Below are 21,879 nucleotides of genomic sequence, written 5' to 3' on the forward strand. Positions count from 1 at the left end.
AATAATTGCGACTAATCGTGTTCAAAGAGGTACGGCTAAAAACCGTAAGGGTTATGAATCAACCGCAAAGCAGGGCCCCAAAATTATCCTGCTTAGGGCCCCCAGGTGGACAGGGCCGGCCCTGTCTATAATACAGTAGCTGCTGGGCTACGGTAGAATAAAATGCTAAGGAAAAAGGCTTCAATGCTTCCTTTCTTATTGAGTATATCAAGTATAGGGTACGCTGGACCATCCTTTAGGAAGGGAAAGGAGCTAATGCCGTCCCACAATTCCTTGCAGCAGGACAATTATGTCAAACAATCATATTAATGTCATAACTGGGATTCATGTCGATAAATATGAATGGACAGGGGGTTGAACTTGAGAAACCATTCACGATGTGACAACCATTTCCGTTCACCTTTGTGCCTATACTTTTATTTCAGATTCTTGGCAATGAAGTTATATATTCTTCTCTGGGTTATATAGCCTGCATGAAGCAACACAGAGTATGAAAATCATCTTAACATGTGCGTTTAGTAGACCATCTTCGGAAAGTTGTAGGTTCACCAGGACAGATCAACGTCAAAAAAGGTACATCTTATGTACTTTCCTAACCTCTTTTCTCGACCTCAATAAAAAAAGGTCATGCCACTTTCATACTTCCGGGTTATTTCACTCAGTAAATTGCCTTTCTAAGCAAAAAACAATGCATCTATCCGTTCGCAGCCCAAGCACCTATGCATTCTCTGTCACATCTTTCCCTGACCTCATGGCGTTTTCCATCAAGGTCAAGGAAAAGAAAGGAAAGGAAAGGAAATAGAATGTAATTTAATTCGACCACAGCCTAAAATAATCTGACTGCATTTACACTAGGCTGCCGTGGTGTAACCACAATGTTCAAAGATGGACTACTCAAACGCATCTTAGAAACTTTGCCCCATGTGTTCTTACTGTGTTGTTGCATGCAGGCTGTATAATGTTTTACTTCACCTTACACAGTTTCTGTAAAGATCTTCTGAGTGGGAACAGGGAAAGATAGCAGCAGTCAGACTTTTACATTTGATAACAAGGCATACAAACAAAAAAATATGTACCTTTATTTTCTTTGAATAACGTGATACTTGTTACATGTTCAAAACATGATAATGAGCAACATAAGACACAAGAACACAGGGTCAAGATCTTGTCTTTGTCCACGCAGTTCCAATCTGAGGGAGCAGAGCACTGTAAGGCCTTCACCCCAGTTCAGTGTGGACCGAAGGCACATATTTTCACATAATCCCTGTGGCTTTAGGCTTTGAGGCAACCTAAAATAATGTGAAAGCACACCATTTAATTGTTTCACCTATATAGTTGCCTTATAGATTTTCACAGGAAACATTGCAGCTGCCAGACATAGATAATTGTTTCACAAGACAGAATACATATTACATGCTGTTTTTGGAGAAATTACATGCTTTACAACATTCCAAATGTAGACCTGCATGTACAATTTAATCAAAAGATAGAAAACAACATTTTGTTAAATAACTAAAAAGGTAGGCTGACAGAAGTTTAGATCTTTAAACAGCCTTATAACAATATAATTAATGATGATTATAATAATATTGTGTAAGTAAACGTACACATTATAAGAAAATGCAAAAATGTGTAAAGGATCTGTGATTCCTATGTCCCATGACACGTAGCATCTCAACCAACATCTGCCACCTCATTTAATTATGCAAATAGGACTGTGGGTCTTTCTCCTCTCGCTCAGCCTTATAAGTTGTCAATTGTAGAACAGCACATCTTCCTCCAGTTCAGCTTCAACACAAACCATGTTCTCTGTAGCTGTACTGCTGCTGCTCCTGGCTGCTGGCTCTGGTGAGGCGTCTTGAGAAATCATCCAACCCATAAGAAAACATATTGATTCATGTTTAAGTAGATAATTTATGACCAAAAGCTTGCATTCTCTGCAGGTGTGAAATGTGAACAGCTTACTCAGCCCGAGTCTCTGACTGTCCGACCTGGTCAACATCTGACCATCCGCTGTCAGGTCTCTTATTCTGTTAGTAGCTACTACACAGCTTGGATCAGACAACCTGAAGGACATGGACTGGAATGGATTGGATGGATTTATACTGGGGGCAAAAAAGTGAAAGACTCCCTTAGTAGTCAATTCAGTCTTGCAGTTGACGGATCCAGTAACACAGTAACTTTGCAAGGGCAGAACATGCAGCCTGGAGACTCAGCTGTGTATTACTGTGCCAGATAGACACAGCATTACAAACTGTTGTGAAGGATGAACAAAAACCCTTCACCGTGAGGTGTTATTACTTGAATCCTCCAGAGGGGGAGCTCTAAACCAAACACATCATTCAAAATAGATTATTTGACTCATGAAAATCTCCTGAGAAATTCAGGGGGAGATGAATGCCAAGCTCTCTGGAACATTTTATTTACTTTGTTATTCATATGTAATTTTTATTCAAGACAGAACATATATGACACCTTATTATTAGACAGGTAACATGCATCCTACAAGACTGAAAATTTAGACCTGAAAATAAAATGGTATAAAAAGGACAGAAAACCTCACGTTATTGAAAACCAAAAAGTTAGCCTTACATATATCATGATCCATACACGACTTACAGCCTACACACTATAACACAAAGCTTACATCTTAAAACGGTCTTTATTTTACCATGACATTTTAAATTATTTACATTTTATTTTTTAATACAAGTAAATATAAACAATGATATGTATGATTATGAATCTTAATAACACTAAAAATAGAAAAAATATTATATTTATATGGTTTAAATAACACACTATCAAATAATGCAAAAACGTGTAAATGATCTGTGATCCTGCCCCCGGTCATGTAGCATCTCAACCAACATTTGACGCCTCTTTGAATTATGCAAAAAGGACTGTGGGTCTTTCTCCCCTCGCTCTGCCTTATAAGGTGTCAGGTGTAGAACAGGACATCTTCCTCCAGTTCAGCTTCAAAACAAACTATGTTCTCTGTAGCTGTACTGCTGCTGCTCCTGGCTGCTGGCTCTGGTGAGGCTTCATTAGAAAATATACAATCAATAAGAAAACATATTGGTTCATGTTTAAGAAGCTCATTCATGACCAAAAGCTTGCATTCTCTACAGGTGTGACCGTGAACAGCTTACTCAGCCCGAGTCTCTGACTGTCCGACCTGGTCAACCTCTGACCATCCGCTGTCAGGTCTCTTATTCTGTTAATAGCTGGACAGCTTGGATCAGACAACCTGAAGGACACGCACTGGAATGGATTGGACAGATTTATACTGGGAACAAATTAATGAAAGACTCCCTTAGTAAATTCAGTCTCACCCTTGACGTGGCCAGTAAAACAATTACTTTGCAAGGCCAAAACATGCAGCCTTTTGACTCAGCTGTGTATTACTGTGCCAGAGGGACACAACATTACAAACTGTCGTGAAGGATGAATAAAAACCCTTCACCCGTGAGGTGTTATTACTTGAATCCTCCAGAGGGGGAGCTCTGAACCAAACACATCATTCAAAATAGATTATTTAACGATTGCCAAATTAATCTTCACAGCTGGACTTGGAAATAAAGCATCAGCCAGACATGTATCATTTTATCACAAGGCAGAACACATGTAACACATTTTTAGACGGATAACATTTCTTAAAAGACTTCAAATTTAGACCTTAAAATAAAATGTATTAAAAGGACAGAAGGCCTGACGTTATTAATAAAAAAAAGAGTTGGGCCTAAAAATATCATGATCCATGCAAGACTTACATCATACACACAATAACACGAAATGTTGATCTTAAAACAGCCTTTATTCTCAAATTACGTTTACAATCATATTACATATTACTTACTTTTTTAAATGCAAGCAATTATAAAAAATTATATGTATTGTGGTACCCCGCTCCCCCAATGAGCCGGGTTCCAGGTACGAATCACACGTTAAGCAAGGTTTAAGCCTCACTCTGCAATTATTGCATACATCTTAGACAGATTATACACCCGGTCTCTAGGGCCTCTGTGAGCCTCTAGTCTCTAGTCTCTAGTCTCTAGTCTCTAGTCTCTAGTCTCTAGTCTCTCGCGGACCCGAGCACTTCCTTCTTCCTCGCTCCCGTTCCCCCCAAATGTCAGTCCTCGTGCTCCTTTTAAAGTCTCTTCCTGGCTGTCCAGCCAGGTGTCTCCTATCTCCCTGATTGGGGTTCGGTAGGTGCTCTCCGTCGCCGGCTGGTGGGTGACGGTAGTATCGGCCGTCCAGGATCAAACCTCGGGTCCGTGCGGACCGAGGTTTAAGGGGCGGGACGCCACACTCCTCCCCCGCTTGATTGGGCCCCCGGTAGTAGGGGAACCCGCCCAGGCAGGTATCGCGTCGGGACAAGGCATCAGCGTCGGTCTGCTCCTGGTGGGCCTCCCGGTGAGGCACGATCTGCTTCTGGTGGGCCTCCCTGTGAGGCCTGATCTGCTTCTGGTGGGCTATCGGACAATCCCTCCCGATCAGGAGTGGCACCGGGAGGTGTGGCACGATCCCTGCCCTAGCCGTGAACACCCCCTGTGGTGTCCGGACGACCACGTGGCAGGTCTTGTATGTCCCGTGTACACACGTCACCTCCATGGGTGACCCTTCCCTTCCCGCCGCCAGGTTGGGGCAGAGGAGGGTGACCAAGTTGCCGGTGTCCAATATGGCCTGCGTCTCTTTGCGCATAACCCTCGCAGGTACGGTTGGGCACCCGGACGCTTCCTGTGCCCAACAGGTCACCAGCATGCAGGGCCGGCCCGTCCCCTCGTCCGCGTAGGCCGACGGCACCGTCACGTCCAAGTATCCCGCTGCGGCCTCGTATCCGGCTGCGGCGGCTGCGGCAACAGCGTCTCTTGCTGCATCGACGTCTGTGTGTGTGTGTGTGTGTGTGTGTGTGTGTGTGTGTGTGTGTGTGTGTGTGTGTGTGTGTGTGTGTGTGTTGTGTTTCATCATGGCTCGAAAGAAGTTTAGGCCCTGCCCCTCCTGCCAAGAACCTAACCAGGTGAGGGAAAAGTGGAATAGAGCATTAGATCTATGTCCAATGTTCTAATATGTGGTTTAATGTGATACATTTCTCATTAGTAGGTCACGTGGACACTAAAGTATGCTCCTACTAAATGACTTTGTATGATATCTGTACTCTGTTCCAAACAGGGATAATGTAAGATGTCTGGATTGATATAAATTTTGATTGCTTGTTTTGAAACAAACGCCATAAGCATCATTGATTAGAGTAGTCTGGGTGCCTCATAGCTCTGCCACTTTCACTGTATGATTATCAATCCTTTGCCATGAACTGTTGTGTACTTACTTAAACTCTGGATGATCCTGTGTCAATCCAGAGATGCATATTCTGAATTGCATTGTGCTTCATTTGTGCCTCTTTCCCGTATACAGCCAAATTAAACGCTGTATCTTGATTGTTCTTCTTCTCTTTGACTGTGGATCTGATGTCTCACTTTGGTATACTTTTACCAACCCAGGTGAGCCTAAAAACCTGCAGCTGTTGTTTCACAGCTCTCTCAAACAAAGGAAAAATAACATCCAAAACGGTGTCCCTGGACAGGAAGTGGGCGGAAGGGGTATAAAAGTTCATATTTCATTAAGCATTAATGATTTGCTTCAATTTCATTAATATTGTGTGATAGGGCAAGTCCCTAATTTTACAAAAAAAATTGTTATCTGTTAGTGAATAAATTTGAGTTAGGCATAGAAGGCATTGATGTTACAAATGATTTATATTTCTTTTTTCATTTGACTGACATGCATGGAATAGACTTTATTTTTGACCGGGCGCTCATGTACATTTATTTACATATACAACCGGCTAGGTTGTAAATAAAACGTATGCGTGCTACTGAACTCTCTGTTTCTGCTAAAGGCAGATCACAGAATTCAGACCCAGTCACTATAAAGCCATTCTTGCATTATTATGTAAGTAGATTACATGCTCCAAAATAGGTCAAAGTATCTGGAGGAACGCTGTTCCCTCGCTTACTGCGACACCACCGTCTACAGGCCACAGCAAACACACATCACACCGGGACCCGTTTAGAGGTATGGAAAGAAAAAAAGGAAAAAATACAGAGAAACATGAGCTAGGAATTCAGAAATGTTTTTCTGTTTTCAATTGTCCGACCAATAAAGCCGCAATAGATGAGTTACATAATTGAATCTCCCCCATTTAAATATGTAACCTAAAGATAACTATTTAGAAAGTGTTCCATATTCTTCCCGTTAGCGGAGGACAGGGCTGAGCAGGCAGGACCATAAAGCATCACCACAGGCCTAAAAAAGCCCCTTGAAAAGCAGAAGTGAAACTTGGTCACTTCAGTGGTGCATTAAAGACACCAGGTGCGAGACTAAATATGGCAGCAAGGGAAATATGTTTCACATTTTAATATCAAGAATGATTTACATTAGTCTTTTTGTCGGTTTTGGAATTTTCTGGACCGTTGCCCACAAACGTATTTAAACTTGTACACACTGGTTAATTTCCTCCCAAAAAAGTTTTGACTTAAACAATTGTTGATATTCAAAGATTTCCTCATTTTACTAAAATAACAAATAAGTTATTTTTGACTGTTTCTGCAAGCTGTAATAATGCCTCCCCTTCTTTTCCCGATCCGACTCCTCCTGCCACACAGCCATGAGGTTCTTTTTGATGATTGACCTACACTCAGTTAACCCCAGCCTCACTTTTACGTCCACCTCTTTCCTTCGTGAAGCCCTTTTCGCTGCCCCATCCGCTAGCTCATTCAGATATCTTTATGAAACTTTACCGGTTGATTAGCCACATGATTAGAAGAAGAAAATACATTGGAAATTTTCTGTAATTGTATGTTAAGATATGCGCAAATGTGCATATATTTTGAAACGAAGAATCGGACCATTGGAAAAAGCCAGGGTCAAAATAATTTTTTCATGTTGTTACTATATTAAATAGAAAAATATTTACAAAGGGGATTATGGATATCTCCTTTCGTTATCCAGTTAATCAGAAAATACTGCCAAAGCCTTAAAAAATGTATTGCCGCCCTATTTTTATGTATAAAATGTCATGTACATCAGGCCAAGAATGATGTATCAACAAATCCCCAAAATCTTCATATAGTAGCTGAGAATAAGATTCTAAAGTTTGGTGTATGTAGGTGCTACAGAAGTGGAGATTCATTGCTTTGCGTGTGAGGAAAAACTCATTTTGAGAAAACGGCCTTTAAAGATTTTTATGGCAAAAGCTAACCAGGAAGCTTGAGAGCATACCACGTGATACATTCGAACCAATCGTCTTGTCGGAAATTGAGTCCAGCCAATCAGATATCAGTTTTATGTTGTGCAGCAGATCGAGTGCTTTCCAACGATACCACATATGACAGAGACCGGCTGTAATTTGAAACGGTGCGTAATAAAGCAAACTTTTGGTGAATCTTCCGTAAAATTCAGAGGCGCAAGTTGACTAACTATAATAAAATAAACACCTAAATGTTTTGTTTTTACTTTTTTCTTCTTTTGTGTGAAACATTACATGTTAATGGTGCAAAATAGTCCAAAATATCAAAATTGACCACTGACTGAAAAATCGATGATTTTGCCTGCCGTGTCTCGCCTTAAGATGCCCGCCAATGTTGCAGTTCTCTCATAAGCTAACACACTTATGCTGCTATCCATTTGGATTTACGAAGTGGTAAAGTCGCAAATCTCCCAGCTTTCTTGCGGCATTTCACTGAGGCACGCCCCCTTTTGGTCGTAGTATCTCGTCGCTTTCAAAGTAGAGCGAGCAGAGCTGTACAACTCGCAAAGAAGATGGCTGCGCCCATAGTTAATGGGGGATGAGATGTATTTTCTTTCTATTTGTACCACGTTGGTGGTTTTAATGTCGTTTTTAAAACCTCTTACACACTTGATTTCATTGCTGCTTTAATCCGGTCACCAATATATGCATTGCACGGTCTTGCTTTGCGTGCAATTCAATGTAAAGTTTTGTTTTGAAGCTGGTTTGCTAAAGAGGCTATGTTGCTAATGATGACTAGCCTGCTACTACTCCCCCTCGTGGCTCGACAGAAACACAAATGGCAAACTGGAAGGCTGGCGCAAGGGAAATACGTCACGTTCTCGTCGTTCGTACCAGCGTACCATCCAAATGGATAGCAGCATTACATCTATCTCTGGCACTGGTAGAACTGGGTGGTGGCAGTCAGGAGATTGCTGGTTAACCCTGTGCACACTGATTACTCAAAGTGCAACAGGTGTGCAGCCTCACCCAGCCCCATTCTCGGCCAGGTGAGGCTGCTTAAACCAGCCATCAACCACACACAAACAGTGGCATTTAACTTACTTTCGCTCCGTATGTGTGAGACCAATCATGTTGCTGGGAGCCTATATCTTTAAGTTCCTAATTCTCAAACACAAACTCTTAAAAAAGAAAGGTTAAACTCAAAATCGTACAGACTGTACAATTGTACCGCTATAAAGTCTCCCTAACAGGTAAGCCGAAAAAAACAGTACTATCAAAAACATGCTTTTTGTTGAAAGATTTTAGGTAGGCGTGTATTTGAGGGGCAGTTTCATGTCATCAAACAGTGAATCAATCAATTAGTTAACGTAAGATGAGATAAAACGTTATTAATCCCCCAGGGGAGAAATTCGGGTGTTTAAGCAGCAAGAAGTAAGACAGCCAAAACGGAAACTGTAGAGATAGATGCCAAAATAGTGCCATAGTATTTCTGTAAAAAGCAAAAAGTATTATTTCCTCATATACATTTAGTTGGCGACCCAATTAAAATCTCCCGCGACCCACATGTGGGCTGCGGGAGATCCAGTCGGTGGTAAAACTGCTCTATGCAGTCTATATATAATACAGTGGCTGCTGGGCTACGGTAGAATAAAATGCTAAGGAAAAAGGCTTCAATGCTTCCTTTCTTTTCGAGTGTATCGAGTATAGGGTACACTGGACCTTCCTTTAGGAAAAGAAAGGAGCTAATGCTGTCCCACAATTCCATTGTGGGACAGCATTAAGAAATAACATTTTAAGAAATTCATCAATCGGCGGTTCAATCAACATGACCGACAGTTATGTCATACAATCATATGTATGTTGTGACGACCCTGGTGAGTCTTTGACTCCACCCTTGCTTTGACTCCACCCTGGCTGTTTGGGTTGCCTGTTCTCTCTCTCTCTTAATAGGTGATGCAGTTCAGGTGTGCCTGTGTTGGCAGCAGGTTAAAAGCCTGCTTTCACAACAGTCATGGTCGCTCCCTCCTCCCGGCGTGTTGGTTTTCTTTGTCCTTTGTTTGGTTACACACAGACTGACTTTTGCATGACACTTTGGGTTACTTTACATTTAACTGATTTACACCACACTTCTTTATTCTATTTAATTATATGTAAAATTATCTTCTTACTATAATAAATTCTTTTATTATTGTAAAACGGCGTGGTCTCCCCCATTTCATGTTGCATGCTAGAGCCAGCATGTGACGTATGGGGGCTCGTCCGGGATCAATTTTCCAAAATTTGGTAAGGTAACTTAATTGTAAGTATGCTTTGTTTTGACTTGGCTGTATAGTTAGATTAGTAGGTTAGATTCTACCGGAGCACACGTGAACCCTCGCTAGGAATAGAGCGCTTACCGCTGTTTGTTTTTTTATTTTTGTGTTTGTTATTTTTGGTGTGTCGAACGCGCTGGGGTTGCTTGCAACTCAATTGCATGAGGGCACACTGAAGACCAGCTAGGAAAGAGCTAGGGCCGTGGTCTGAAGTTAGATGCGGGGCTGCTCTAGTCTTGGGGGGGAAAGGGGTTGGTACACCTGTATTCAGTTGCCGGCTGCGCTATACACTGTCGCGTAATAGCCGTCAGCTTATTTGTCTCCCAACATTGGAAAATAATTGTCACAATATCCATCCGAGCGCTTGTTAGTCAACATTCCTAGTATAAAATGGATTTGGATAAATTTTATGCGTCTCCATCTGAGTCACTGTTTGATAAGTTCACAAAGGAACAGTTAAGGAAAGTGGCTGAACATTATCAATTGACTGATCTGCCGAGAGATCTTAAAAAAGAGGTCCTAAAAAATCGGGTTGGATCTGTGTTAGTAGAGAGGTCCATTATGGAGGTAATTCCAAGTGGGACAAATCCAAATGGCTCAGATGAAGTGTTAATTTCTGATAAAAATGCGGTTAGTTTTGAGCAACAGATGCAGCTTTTAAAATTACAGATGGAGCAAAAGCGGTTTGAGGCAGGCAGAAGGTAGAATTTGTAATTACTGCCATGAGCGAGGGCACTGGAAAAATGATTGTCCTAGACACCAGGTATTGTGAAGAGCTTTGTCTCGTTGTAGAGTTGGTTGGTATGACGATGAATTGGTTGGTATGAAGATGAGTTGGTTGGTATGGAGATGAGTTGGTTGGTATGGAGATGAGTTGGTCGGTATGGAGATGAGTTGGTCGGTATGGAGATGAGTTGGTCGGTATGGAGATGAGTTGGTCGGTATGGTAAAGAGTTGGTCGGTATGGTAAAGAGTTGGTCGGTATGGGAGAAGTTGGGAGTGGAAGTTGGGCGTCACCGTGCTTGTTGGTAGCAAAACCCGACAACACCTTCAGCGATTTAGAAACTGGAGGAAAGCTGACAGACAAACATACTCTGAGGTTGCCAGATATCTGGTTAGTTATTTTGTTCGCTGGTGTTCCTGCCCCACACCCATTTGTTACACAAGGTTCTGTTTCCCTTGAGGGTGTGGATGAGCCAGTTCCAATCACTATCCTGCGGGATACCGGGGCGAAACAGTCTCATATGTGAAGGTGTTTTCCCCTTTTCAGCTCAGTCTTACTCTGGTGCTGACATTATAGCATGGGGGGTGGAGCGAAGTGCTGGACTTGCCCCATTGCATTTCATTCAGTTAACTTCTGGGATTGCGTCAGGAAAATTCAAAATCGCTGTGAGACCCCAGTTGCCAATATCTGGTATTGATCTGATCCTCGGAAATGATCTGGCCGGTGGTAAAGTGTTCCCGTCTCCAGAGATCCAAAATGTCATAAGTCTGGGTCCTACCTGGTAGATGAGGAGGTTCTGCTGCGCCGCTGGAGTCCTCGTTCTGGTCCAGCCTATGGGACTGACTCAGGTGGTAGTGCCACAGCAGTTTCGTCCCCAGGTGCTAGGTTTGGCTGATGACCATAGCATGTCCGGTCATTTAGGTATTAGAAAAAACTACAGCCGTATCCTCCGTTCTTTCTTTCGGCCTGGACTTAAGTCAGATGTTGTGAGATTTTGCCATGATTTGGTCGCCCTTAGTCTGTAGGTTCTTAGTCCGTAGTCCGTAGGTTCTTAGTCCGTAGTCCGTAGGTTCTTAGTCCGTAGTCCGTAGGTTCTTAGTCCGTAGTCCGTAGGTTCTTAGTCCGTAGGTCCGTAGTCCGTAGGTCCGTAGTCCGTCGTCCGTCGTTCGTAGCCCTTCGCCTTAGCGTCGGCCTCTGTAGGTGCTGTCTCTATGCCCCTGTCCCTCTTAGATTACTTTTCCAGGGCCCGGAATTGCTGTGGGTCAGGAGGTTGGGTGACTGATTGTGCGTGAGGAGTGGTGAGAGTGTGTGTATGGGGGGGGTTTGTAGTTGATCCGGTAGGAGTGTTGATGTAACTGGTGTTGGTTGAGGGGATGGGTAGTGCTTATGTGGTTGGGTTTTGTTTTTTTTGAATACCATAAGTGCAGAATCCCACTTAGGTGGGCTTCTGTCTTAAGGGGGGGATGTGACGACCCTGGTGAGTCTTTGACTCCACCCTGGCTGTTTGGGTTGCCTGTTCTCTCTCTCTCTTAATAGGTGATGCAGTTCAGGTGTGCCTGTGTTGGCAGCAGGTTAAAAGCCTGCTTTCACAACAGTCATGGTCGCTCCCTCCTCCCGGCGTGTTGGTTTTCTTTGTCCTTTGTTTGGTTACACACAGACTGACTTTTGCATGACACTTTGGGTTACTTTACATTTGACTGATTTACACCACACTTCTTTATCTTTATTCTATTTAATTATATGTAAAATTATCTTCTTACTATAATAAATTCTTTTATTATTGTAAAACGGCGTGGTCTCCCCCATTTCATGTTGCATGCTAGAGCCAGCATGTGACAATGTCATAACTGGGATTCATGTCGATAAATATGAATGGACAGGAGGTTAAACTTGAGAAAACATTTCACGATGTGACAATCATTTCCGTTCACCTTTGTGCCTATACTTTTATTTCAGATCCTTGGTAATGAAGATATATTTTTTTCCCTGGGTTATATAGCCTGCATGAAGCAACACAAAGTATGCAAAGTATCTTAACATGTGCGCTTAGGAGACCATCTTCGGAAAGTTGTAGGTTCACCAGCACAGATCAACGTCAAAATAGGTACATCTTATATACTTTCCTCCGTTCGCAGCCCAAGCACCTATGCATTCTCCTTCACATCTTTCCTTGACCTCATGGCGTTTTCCATCAAGGTCAAAAAAAGTCGGAATGAAAAGGGAAATAGAATATAATTCCATTCGACCGTAGGCTAAATAATCCGACTGCACTTACACTAGGCTGCCGTGGTGTGACCACAATGGTCAAAGATGGACTACTCAAACGCATCTTAGAAACTTTGCCCCATGTTTTCTTACTGTGTTGTTGCATGCAGGCTGTATGACAATCCATTGTAAAATATATAACTTCATTACCAAGGCTGGAATTCAAATAGAAAAATTGGATAAAGCTTCCCAGTCACAAAAACTAAACAAATTGGTTGATATTTAAAGATGGCAAATATACAATTGGAAAAAATCATACTGCTTTTTTTTCTTTTAGGATGATTTTGTGGTTTGCTATCATAATAATGATTAATGAGTGATTACTGTATGATATTAATTTTTTGCTTCACTTTAAACAGTGTCTGTAAAGGTCCTCTGAGTGGGAACAGGGAAAAGATAGCAGCAGTCAGACTGTTACATTTTATAACAAAAGATATGTACTTTTATTTCCTTTGAATAACATGATACATGATACATACACACGGGAACACAAAGTCAAGATCTTGTCTTTGTCCACGCAGTTCCAATCAGAGGGAGCAGAGCACTGTAAGGCCTTCACCCCAGTTCAGTGTGGACCGTAGGCACTCACCATTCACATATCCCTGTGGCCTTAGACTTTGAGGCAATATAAAGTAACGTGAAAGCACACCATTTAATTGTTTCACCTATATAGTTGCCTTATAGATTTTCACGGCGGGACCAGAAAACATAGCAGCAGCCAGACATATATAATTGTATCATGAGACAGAATACATAAAACATGATATTTTTGGATAAATGACATGCTTTACAACATTCCAATTGTAGACCTGCATATACAATTTAATCAAAAGATGGAAAACAACATTTTGATAGAAAACTAAGAAGGTTGGCCGACAGAAGTTTAGATCTTCAAACAGCCTTATAATAATATTATTAATAATGATTATAATAATGGTGTGTAAGTAAACGTACACATTGTAAGAAAATGCAAAAATGTGTAAAGGATCTGTGATTCCTTTGTCCCATGTCACGTAGCACCTCAACCAACATCTGACACCGCATTGAATTATGCAAAAGGACTCTGGGGTTTTCTCCTCTTGCTCACCCTTATAAGTTCTGAAGTGTAAAACAGGACATCTTCTTCCAGTTCAGCTTGAACACAAACCATGTTCTCTGTAGCTGTACTGCTGCTGCTCCTGGCTGCTGGCTCTGGTGAGGCTTTATGAGAAAATATCCAACCAATAAGAATACATATTGATTAATAGTTGAAAAAGCTCATTCATGACAACAATTCTCAACAGGTGTGGACTGTGAACAGCTTACTCAGCCAGAGTCTCTGACAATTCAACCTGGTCAACCTCTGACCATCCGCTGTCAGGTCTCTTATTCTGTTAGTAGCTACTACACACATTGGATCAGACAACCTGAAGGACATGCACTGGAATGGATTGGAAGGATTTATACCGGGGGCAAAAGAGTGAAAGACTCCCTTAGTAGTAAATTCAGTCTTGCCGTTGACGAGGCCAGTAAAACAGTAACTTTGCAAGGCCAAAACATGCAGCCTGGAGACTCAGCTGTGTATTATTGTGCCAGAGAGACACAGCATTACAAACTGTTGTCAAGGATGAACAAAAACCCTAAACCTGTGAGGTTACATTACTTTAATCCTCCAGAGGGGGAGCTCTAAACCAAACACATCATTCAAAATAGATTATTTAACGATTGCCAAATTATTCTTCACAGCTGGACTTGGAAATAAAGCATCAGCCAGACATATATCATTTTATCACAAGACAGAACACATATAACACCTTATTATTAGACACATAACATATCTTAAAAGACTTCAAATTTAGACCTTAAAATGAAATGTTATAAAAGGACAGAAGGCCTGACGTTATTAATAAAAAAAAGAGTTAGGCCTAAAAACATCATGATCCATACAAGACTTGCATCATACACACAATAACACGAAATGTTGACCTCAAAACAGCCTTTATTCTCAAATTACGTTTACAGATTAAATTTTATATTAATCTTACTTTTTTAAATGCAAGCAAATGCAAAAAGATAATTTTTGTATTATTATAAATCTTAATGACACTTTAAAATAAGAAAAAGAAAATATGAAAAAAAATATTGTAGTAATATGGTTAAGTAACACACTATCAAATGATGCAAAAACGTGTAAAGATCTGTGATTCCTGTCCCCCATGTCAAGTAGCATCTCAAGCACTATCTGCTACCTCATTTAATTATGCAAATAGGGCTGTGGGTCTTTCTCCTCTCGCTCAGCCTTATAAGTTCTCAAGTGTAAAACAGGACATCTTCCTCCAGTTCAGCTTCAACACAAACCATGTTCTCTGTAGCTGTACTGCTGCTGCTCCTGGCTGCTGGCTCTGGTGAGGCTTCATGAGAAAACATCCAACCCATAGAAAAAATATTGATTCATAATTGAAGTAGCTCATTAATGACCAAAAGCTTGTATTCTCTACAGGTGTGAACAGTGAACAGCTTACTCAACCCGAGTCTCTGACTGTCCGACCTGGCCAACCTCTGACCATCCGCTGTCAGGTCTCTTATTCTGTTAGTAGCTACAACACAGCTTGGATCAGACAACCCGAAGGACAGGCACTGGAATGGATTGGCATGTTACATACTGGGGCCAAATACCAGAAAGACTTCCTTAGTAGTAAATTCAGTCTTTCCCTTGACGAGGCCAGTAAAACAGTAACTTTGCAAGGGCAGAACATGCAGCCTGGAGACTCAGCTTTGTATTACTGTGCCAGAGAGACAAAGCATTACAAACTGTTGTAAAGGATGAACAAAAACCTACACCCGTGAGGTGTTATTACTTGAATCCTCAAGAGGTGGAGCTCTAAACCAAACACATCATTCAAAATAGATTATTTAACTCATGAACATCTGTTAAGGAGCTGCGGGTGCAGGCAGGCAGGTAGGACCCAGACGCAGACGGTTTCAGGAAAACTGCACTTTATTCTCGCCTAAAGGCTAAGGCACAGGAATCAGGGAACTCGGGAGACAACAGGGAACTCGGGAGACAACAGGGAACTCGGGAGACAACAGGGAACTCGGGAGACAACAGGGAACTCGGGAGACAACAGGGAACTCGGGAGACAACAGGGAACACGGAACACGCAGGACTAACAACCACAATGACAGCACAAGGAACAAAGGAAAGACGAGGGCTTAAATAACAAACAGCTGAGACACATTAGGGGAGGGAACAGTAATCAACACAGGAGGGAAACACAGGGAAACACACACACCATGACATCAGCTGATAAATAGAGGGAGAGATGAATGCCGTGCTCGCTGGAGGTCGGCATATTTTTGATGATCCATACAAGACTTTGCACACAAACACAAAGTTTACATCTTAAAACAGACTTTATTCTCACATGACATTTTTAATTATATCAATGTTATTTGTTTAATACAAGCAAATATTAATAATATGTATGATTGTAAATCTTAACACTTAAAAATATGTAGATATAAAAAAATGGTTTAAATAACACGCTATCAAATAATGCAAAAACGTGTAAATGATCTGATCTTGCCCCCTGGTCGTGTAGCATCTCAACCAACATTTGACGCCTCTTTGAATTATGCAAAAGGCACTGTGGGTCATTCTCTCGCTGAGCCTTATAAGGTGTCAGGTGTAGAACAGGGTATCTTCTTCCAGTTCAGCTTCAACACAAACCATGTTCTCTGTAGCTGTACTGCTGCTGCTCCTGGCTGCTGGCTCTGGTGAGGCTTTATGAGAAAATATCCAATCAATAAGAAAACATATAGATCCATAGTTGAAGTACCTTATTCATGACCAAAGGCTTATATTCTCTACAGGTGTGAACTGTGAACAGCTTACTCAGCCAGAGTCTCTGATTGTCCGACCTGGTCAATCTCTGACCATCCGCTGCCAGGTCTCTTATTCTGTTAGTAGCGCCTACACGCAGTGGATAAGACAACCTGATGGAAACCCACTGGAATGGATTGGTTATATTCGTACCGATGGCAAAAAAGTGAAAGACTCCCTTAGTAGTAAATTCAGTCTTGCCGTTGACGAGGCCAGTAAAACAGTAACTTTGCAAGGCCAAAACATGCAGCCTGGAGACTCAGCTGTGTATTATTGTGCCAGAGAGACACAGCTTTACAAACTGTTGTCAAGGATGAACAAAAACCCTACACCTGTGAGGTGTTATTACTTGAATCCTCCAGAGGGGGAGCTCTCAACAAAAAACATCATTCAAAAAAGATGAAAATCTCCTGAGAAATTCAGGGGGAGATGAATGCCAAGCTCTCTGGAACATTTTATTTGCTTTGTTATTCATAGATCAGTGAAGCCTACTGACAATCTTTCCGACAAACTTGTTTGAAATACACAAACAGGGATATATTTTGTTAACAACTCATTCAGCTATTTTTTTTTGAAGACGTTTATTTGGTTCGTTATCCTAATTTGTGTAAATTACTTTATGAAACATACTTGTTTTCAATTGTAGTTTGAGTTGGCATATTAATCTTCACAGCTGGACCTGGAAACAAAGCATCAAGACATATGTAATTTTAATTCAAGACAGAACACATATAGCACCTTATTATTAGATACATAACATGCATTACAAGACTGAAAATTTAGACCTGAAAATAAAATGGTTTAAAAGGACAGAAAACCTCACGTTATTGAAAACCAAATAGTTAGCCCTACATATATCATGATCCTTACAAGACTTACAACCTACGCACTATAACACAAAGCTATGATTATAAAACTTAATAAAACTAAAAATATATATAAATATAAAAAAATACTATATTAATGTGGTTTAAATAACACTATCAAATAATGCAAAAACGTGTAAATGATCTGTGATCCTGCCCCCCGGTCATGTAGCATCTCAACCAACATTTGACGCCTCATTGAATTATGCCTCGGGAAGAAGCGCCCGACAACAACCTGATTTTAATTAGTCTTCCTCATATGGGTAAAATGCCACTCGGTGCGCAATACGGCTCTGCCCGCTCGTTGCGCTCTCATTTTGCCACCTAAGAGGCTACCAAACGTTTTTCTTCAGCCACTCAACATGCTATTGCACACTGTCACAATACAAATGCACCAATTCCGAGTGATCGATGACGATACAAATGGTACGTTTTAGGCCTTTGCACGCTTCAAACTCGTGCATGTTACAGAAAATGGAACAGCGGTATTCGCTGTAACAGCTGTTGCCGTAGGCCATGGCTAAAACCTGCTTTGCACATGCCTTCCTTTATCAGAGTCGGACGGGTATCCAACGAGTGACGCTCTTATTCCATCTTGCTCTCCTTGCTTGTCCGCAATCTAGCATGTAGGATCAACTGCTCTTAATTGGGTCCTCGTATGTTAACACTGAAACTCATACATTGCATTTTGCAGCTGAATTTGGCATTTAGAATTTGGGGACGTTGAAAATACGTTCCAGTTAGGGATGCAAATGTGGCGACACGAGGAGGCTTTACTATTTTTTGTCAGAGTATTTTCTCTGTTACCGACAACGCCACCTTGGGTTAGGGCCCAAGGACCTATACACTATGAGTATAATTGTCACCTCTGACGATAAGACTATCAGGTTCGTTCAATCAGGGCGGGCGGGAGACAGAGTTCAAATATAACAAAGCATTTTATTATTATAAACAGAGTTTGGCATAAAAGATGAAAAAGAGAAGTAAGCTCAACTGGGGAAGGACGTAGGTGCAAGCTGAGGCTTACCGGCTGGGAGAGTGATCGTCAGGGGGAAATTGAATCCAACGAAAGAAACAAGGGCACCTCACACACACAGCAAAAACGTGAAGTCCAAACGAATAAAATCTAAAACAAAGCACACGCACACAAAGGATCACCACCACCACCCAGGAGGACCACCGCCACCACCGTCGGCCTTCAGCTCTACGAGAAAGGGGCACACTTAGGAGGGCTCACAACTGACAGACAATATCACATAACAAATCAAATCAATAAACTAAAGAGTATTAATTTGCAATAACCAAAAATCACTCAAAATTAAAGAAAACAAGAAAATTAAAGAGTCTCGGACCAGAGATATCAACTCAACAAGCAATCATAACATATGTTTTAAACAAAAATAAACAAGGGCTCAGATTGAGAAGTTCCCCTTCCAAATGAAAATTAAATGAACAACGACACAAAACTTAAGAGATTAACTCAAAACGCACACACACGCACACACACACTCCAAACCAGGGGTGAGTCCAGGCGGAGCTCGCAGCGGCACACCCGAGCGGCAGCCACACAGGCACACACCGCACCACGCACAGCAGCAGCGGGCCACAGGGCTAGCAGCTGGAGGCAAGCCGACCAGGGGCAGTAGACAGAGCCCCGAACCAAGTCGGCGGAAGTGGCAACGAAGCAGCAGAAATGACAATTAAGCAACAATCAGTAAATAACCAAGGAAGGTATTCTCGGTTTTGGGTTCTTAATCCCGGTTCTCGGTCTGAGCATTATGCGTCCCTTCTAAAGAGGGAGAGGGGTGAAGAGTATCGGCGTAGCGGGGGAGACAGCCACCACGCACCATGCGACAAGCAGACTGTTGAAGGGAGAGGAGCGCAAAGTGAGCCTAGCACCAGACCAACAGGCAAACAACAACAACACGCTCAACATGACTCACCTATGCTCTGGTCAGCGGCGGTAAACGACCCCAATACATTGCCCCGATTGTGATGAGGATCTCGGCAGATCTATTTATAGTAAGGGTTTGAGTTTTAGTAAACCGCTGATGAATGTACGCAACACAGCATGCGGAGGTGAGCCTACCTGTGCTCTGAGGTGAGCGGCGAGGGCAACGACCCGGAAATGGACGGGCCGAAGAGGCAGGAAGCGAGAGTTCAGGAAGAAGGGCACGGCCTACTTTTATCCCCTCGACAAGCAATGATTGGCGAACGGGCCGGAGTGGGCGTGGTGTAATAGAAGCCTGTGTCCAAATAGCCGTATTGCCTCATACCACTACACAAACAATTAATCAATTATCGATTAATTGTCGATAAGAGATTACTCGATAAAAATAAATTACTTGCAATTAATCGCGTTTTTAACTCGTAATTCCCCACCCGTCCACGTGAGGGCGCGCTTGACGCCAGACGTACTTGACGCACACGCGGGAACACAAGCGGGAACACAAGCAAAGCAGGACAAGACAAACGAAAAGCGGGACACTGACACGATGAAGAGGGCAAAACGGAGTGCAGTATGGAGCCACTTTAAGTTGGTTAAAGACGCCAAATGCATAATATGTGGAAGTATTTTAAAGTACAACAACTAAACGACTTTGTTGAATTACCACCTAAATGTGTCACATTCAGAAGGAAATTCAGCTTCTCAGAAGAATTGCCGCTTATCAATTAATCGATCATCGATCGATAAGATGAAACAATCAATTAATGAATTACTCGATAATTTGCATCCCTAGTTCCAGTATTTGGAACGTATTGGGGACGTTCCAGTATTTGGAACGTATTGGGGACAGTGTCGGCGCAAAGGGGGGGCATTTGGGGGCCGTGCCCCCCCTAGCGGTCATTAATGCCCCTCCTACCACAGGTCATTATTTTATTTATTTTCCCGATAATGACCGGCGTTCTATACATTATCCCTTACTTATTACACGGGTCTTCTCAATGCTGTGGAACGCTCCGTTCACTTGCATGGGTCCTTCACAACTTCGGGCCAAGTATGACCGCTGTCAAGGTAAACAAAGGATTTTTTGCCTCTCATGACGTCTTTGGTATCACTCCGAAAGTATTCCGTAACTTGTCAACCCCAGAGTCTTCGGTTGCTTAGCAACGTCTTTGGCGGACTATTTCTCTGCCCTTACATATTAAATGTGCAAACTGTAACTTAAATGAAATAAAATAAATGAACGGGGAAATCACATCAAGTTGGTTGTGCATGCATTGCAGGTTAGGCTTGGTTAATGCTCACTGGTTGCTGAGTAAACTTGTTACTATTTCTCTGCCCTTACATATTAAATGTGCAAACTGTAACTTAAATGAAATAAAATAAATGAACGGGGAAATCACATCAAGTTGGTTGTGCATGCATAGCAGGTTAGGCTTGGTTAATGCTAATTGGTTGCTGAGTAAACATGCTACATTTGATTTCAAAATAACGTTGTTGAGCTGCAGTGCGCAGCCGCAGAATCCTGGTATTAATCGAAAATTACAGTGGTCCTCCATCATAGACGAAAGTTTGCCTAACTAGCTAATTATCACCAAACATAGATTTACGAAAATGGCTTAGACCTCCTGCTCCTCCTCAGCCAGTAGCAGACTATGACACTCCGGCCACCACCACTAGTAAAGCCACGGTCTCTGAAAGCCGAGCTGGCCCTTCTGCTAACGCAAGCTCCGGGCAACCGCCAACGGATTTAGCCCGCGCAGCCATAGAGCAAATATGATCTACAAGCCCCCCAAGTCAGCGGACAGCGGTTGATGATCTCGGGACTGACAGGCCTGTCCAAACTGTGTTAAAACAGTATCCTGTAACTCTTTACAATGGTAAGGGGAGATGTTTTCCGGTTGTTAATTTATTCACTTCTTGAAGCCAGCCCTGGCTTTCATTATAAGGCCTACTAAGCAGGTAAATTGTTGATTAATGTTTGCTTTGTCTATCTATTGGTGTTTAATAGGCTTGTATACGTATGGCATTGTGTCATTTCTGCCTGGTGCGTGGCTTGTTCAATAGGCTACTTTCTGCCACAATGCGTGCCTTCTGTCAGCGGTCCTGTTCTGTTATATGTTGTCAGGGGTGTTTTTGATTATTGTGGAGGCTGTTCTCTAAGGTTTATAAACAGTGCCAGGCCTACTTAATGTTTTTTTGGAGGTTCATAAACTGTTGATGTGAATAAACTATTTATGACATAGCAGAGGTGGTTAAACTGCACTTATTTGCGTTTAGCATCCATGACAGCCCTCCCCCTTTTTTTGCGTTAAAATATTTCACAAACGGCAATGCCCCCCCGCTGGCGACCCATGCCCCTCCAGTAGATCTGCTCTGGAGCCGACTCTGATTGGGGACGTTCCAGTATTTGACAATACTGGAACATTTTTTTCTTTTTGTTTTGACAACACAGGAACTCTATTTTTTTTCTTTTTGTTTTGACAACACCGGAACACTTTTCCTCTGAGGAGGGCAGCGATCCGTCTAAACCCAACCTCAGGCAACTATGCTTAGTTACCAATCCAGTCACCAAACATGTCAGGAGCTCTGCGGATCCTCCGGGGTCGACGCTGAGGGGTTCAAAAGAGGATGAGCAACTTCTCCCCTGGCC

General features: G+C 42.2%; 1 long non-coding RNA gene across 1 annotated transcript; it reads right to left on the reverse strand.

The window, feature by feature from the left end:
• Positions 1-16,821: 16,821 nt before the first annotated feature.
• Positions 16,822-19,429, reverse strand: LOC132448420 (uncharacterized). The gene is made up of 3 exons (XR_009523358.1): positions 19,371-19,429; positions 19,225-19,294; positions 16,822-18,485 (listed from the first exon to the last, which is right to left on the reverse strand). It is a non-coding gene; the product is annotated as an uncharacterized LOC132448420 (long non-coding RNA).
• Positions 19,430-21,879: the final 2,450 nt, after the last annotated feature.

The sequence above is a fragment of the Gadus macrocephalus genome, chromosome 2, assembly GCF_031168955.1.
Source record: "Gadus macrocephalus chromosome 2, ASM3116895v1".
Classification (NCBI taxonomy): domain Eukaryota; kingdom Metazoa; phylum Chordata; class Actinopteri; order Gadiformes; family Gadidae; genus Gadus; species Gadus macrocephalus.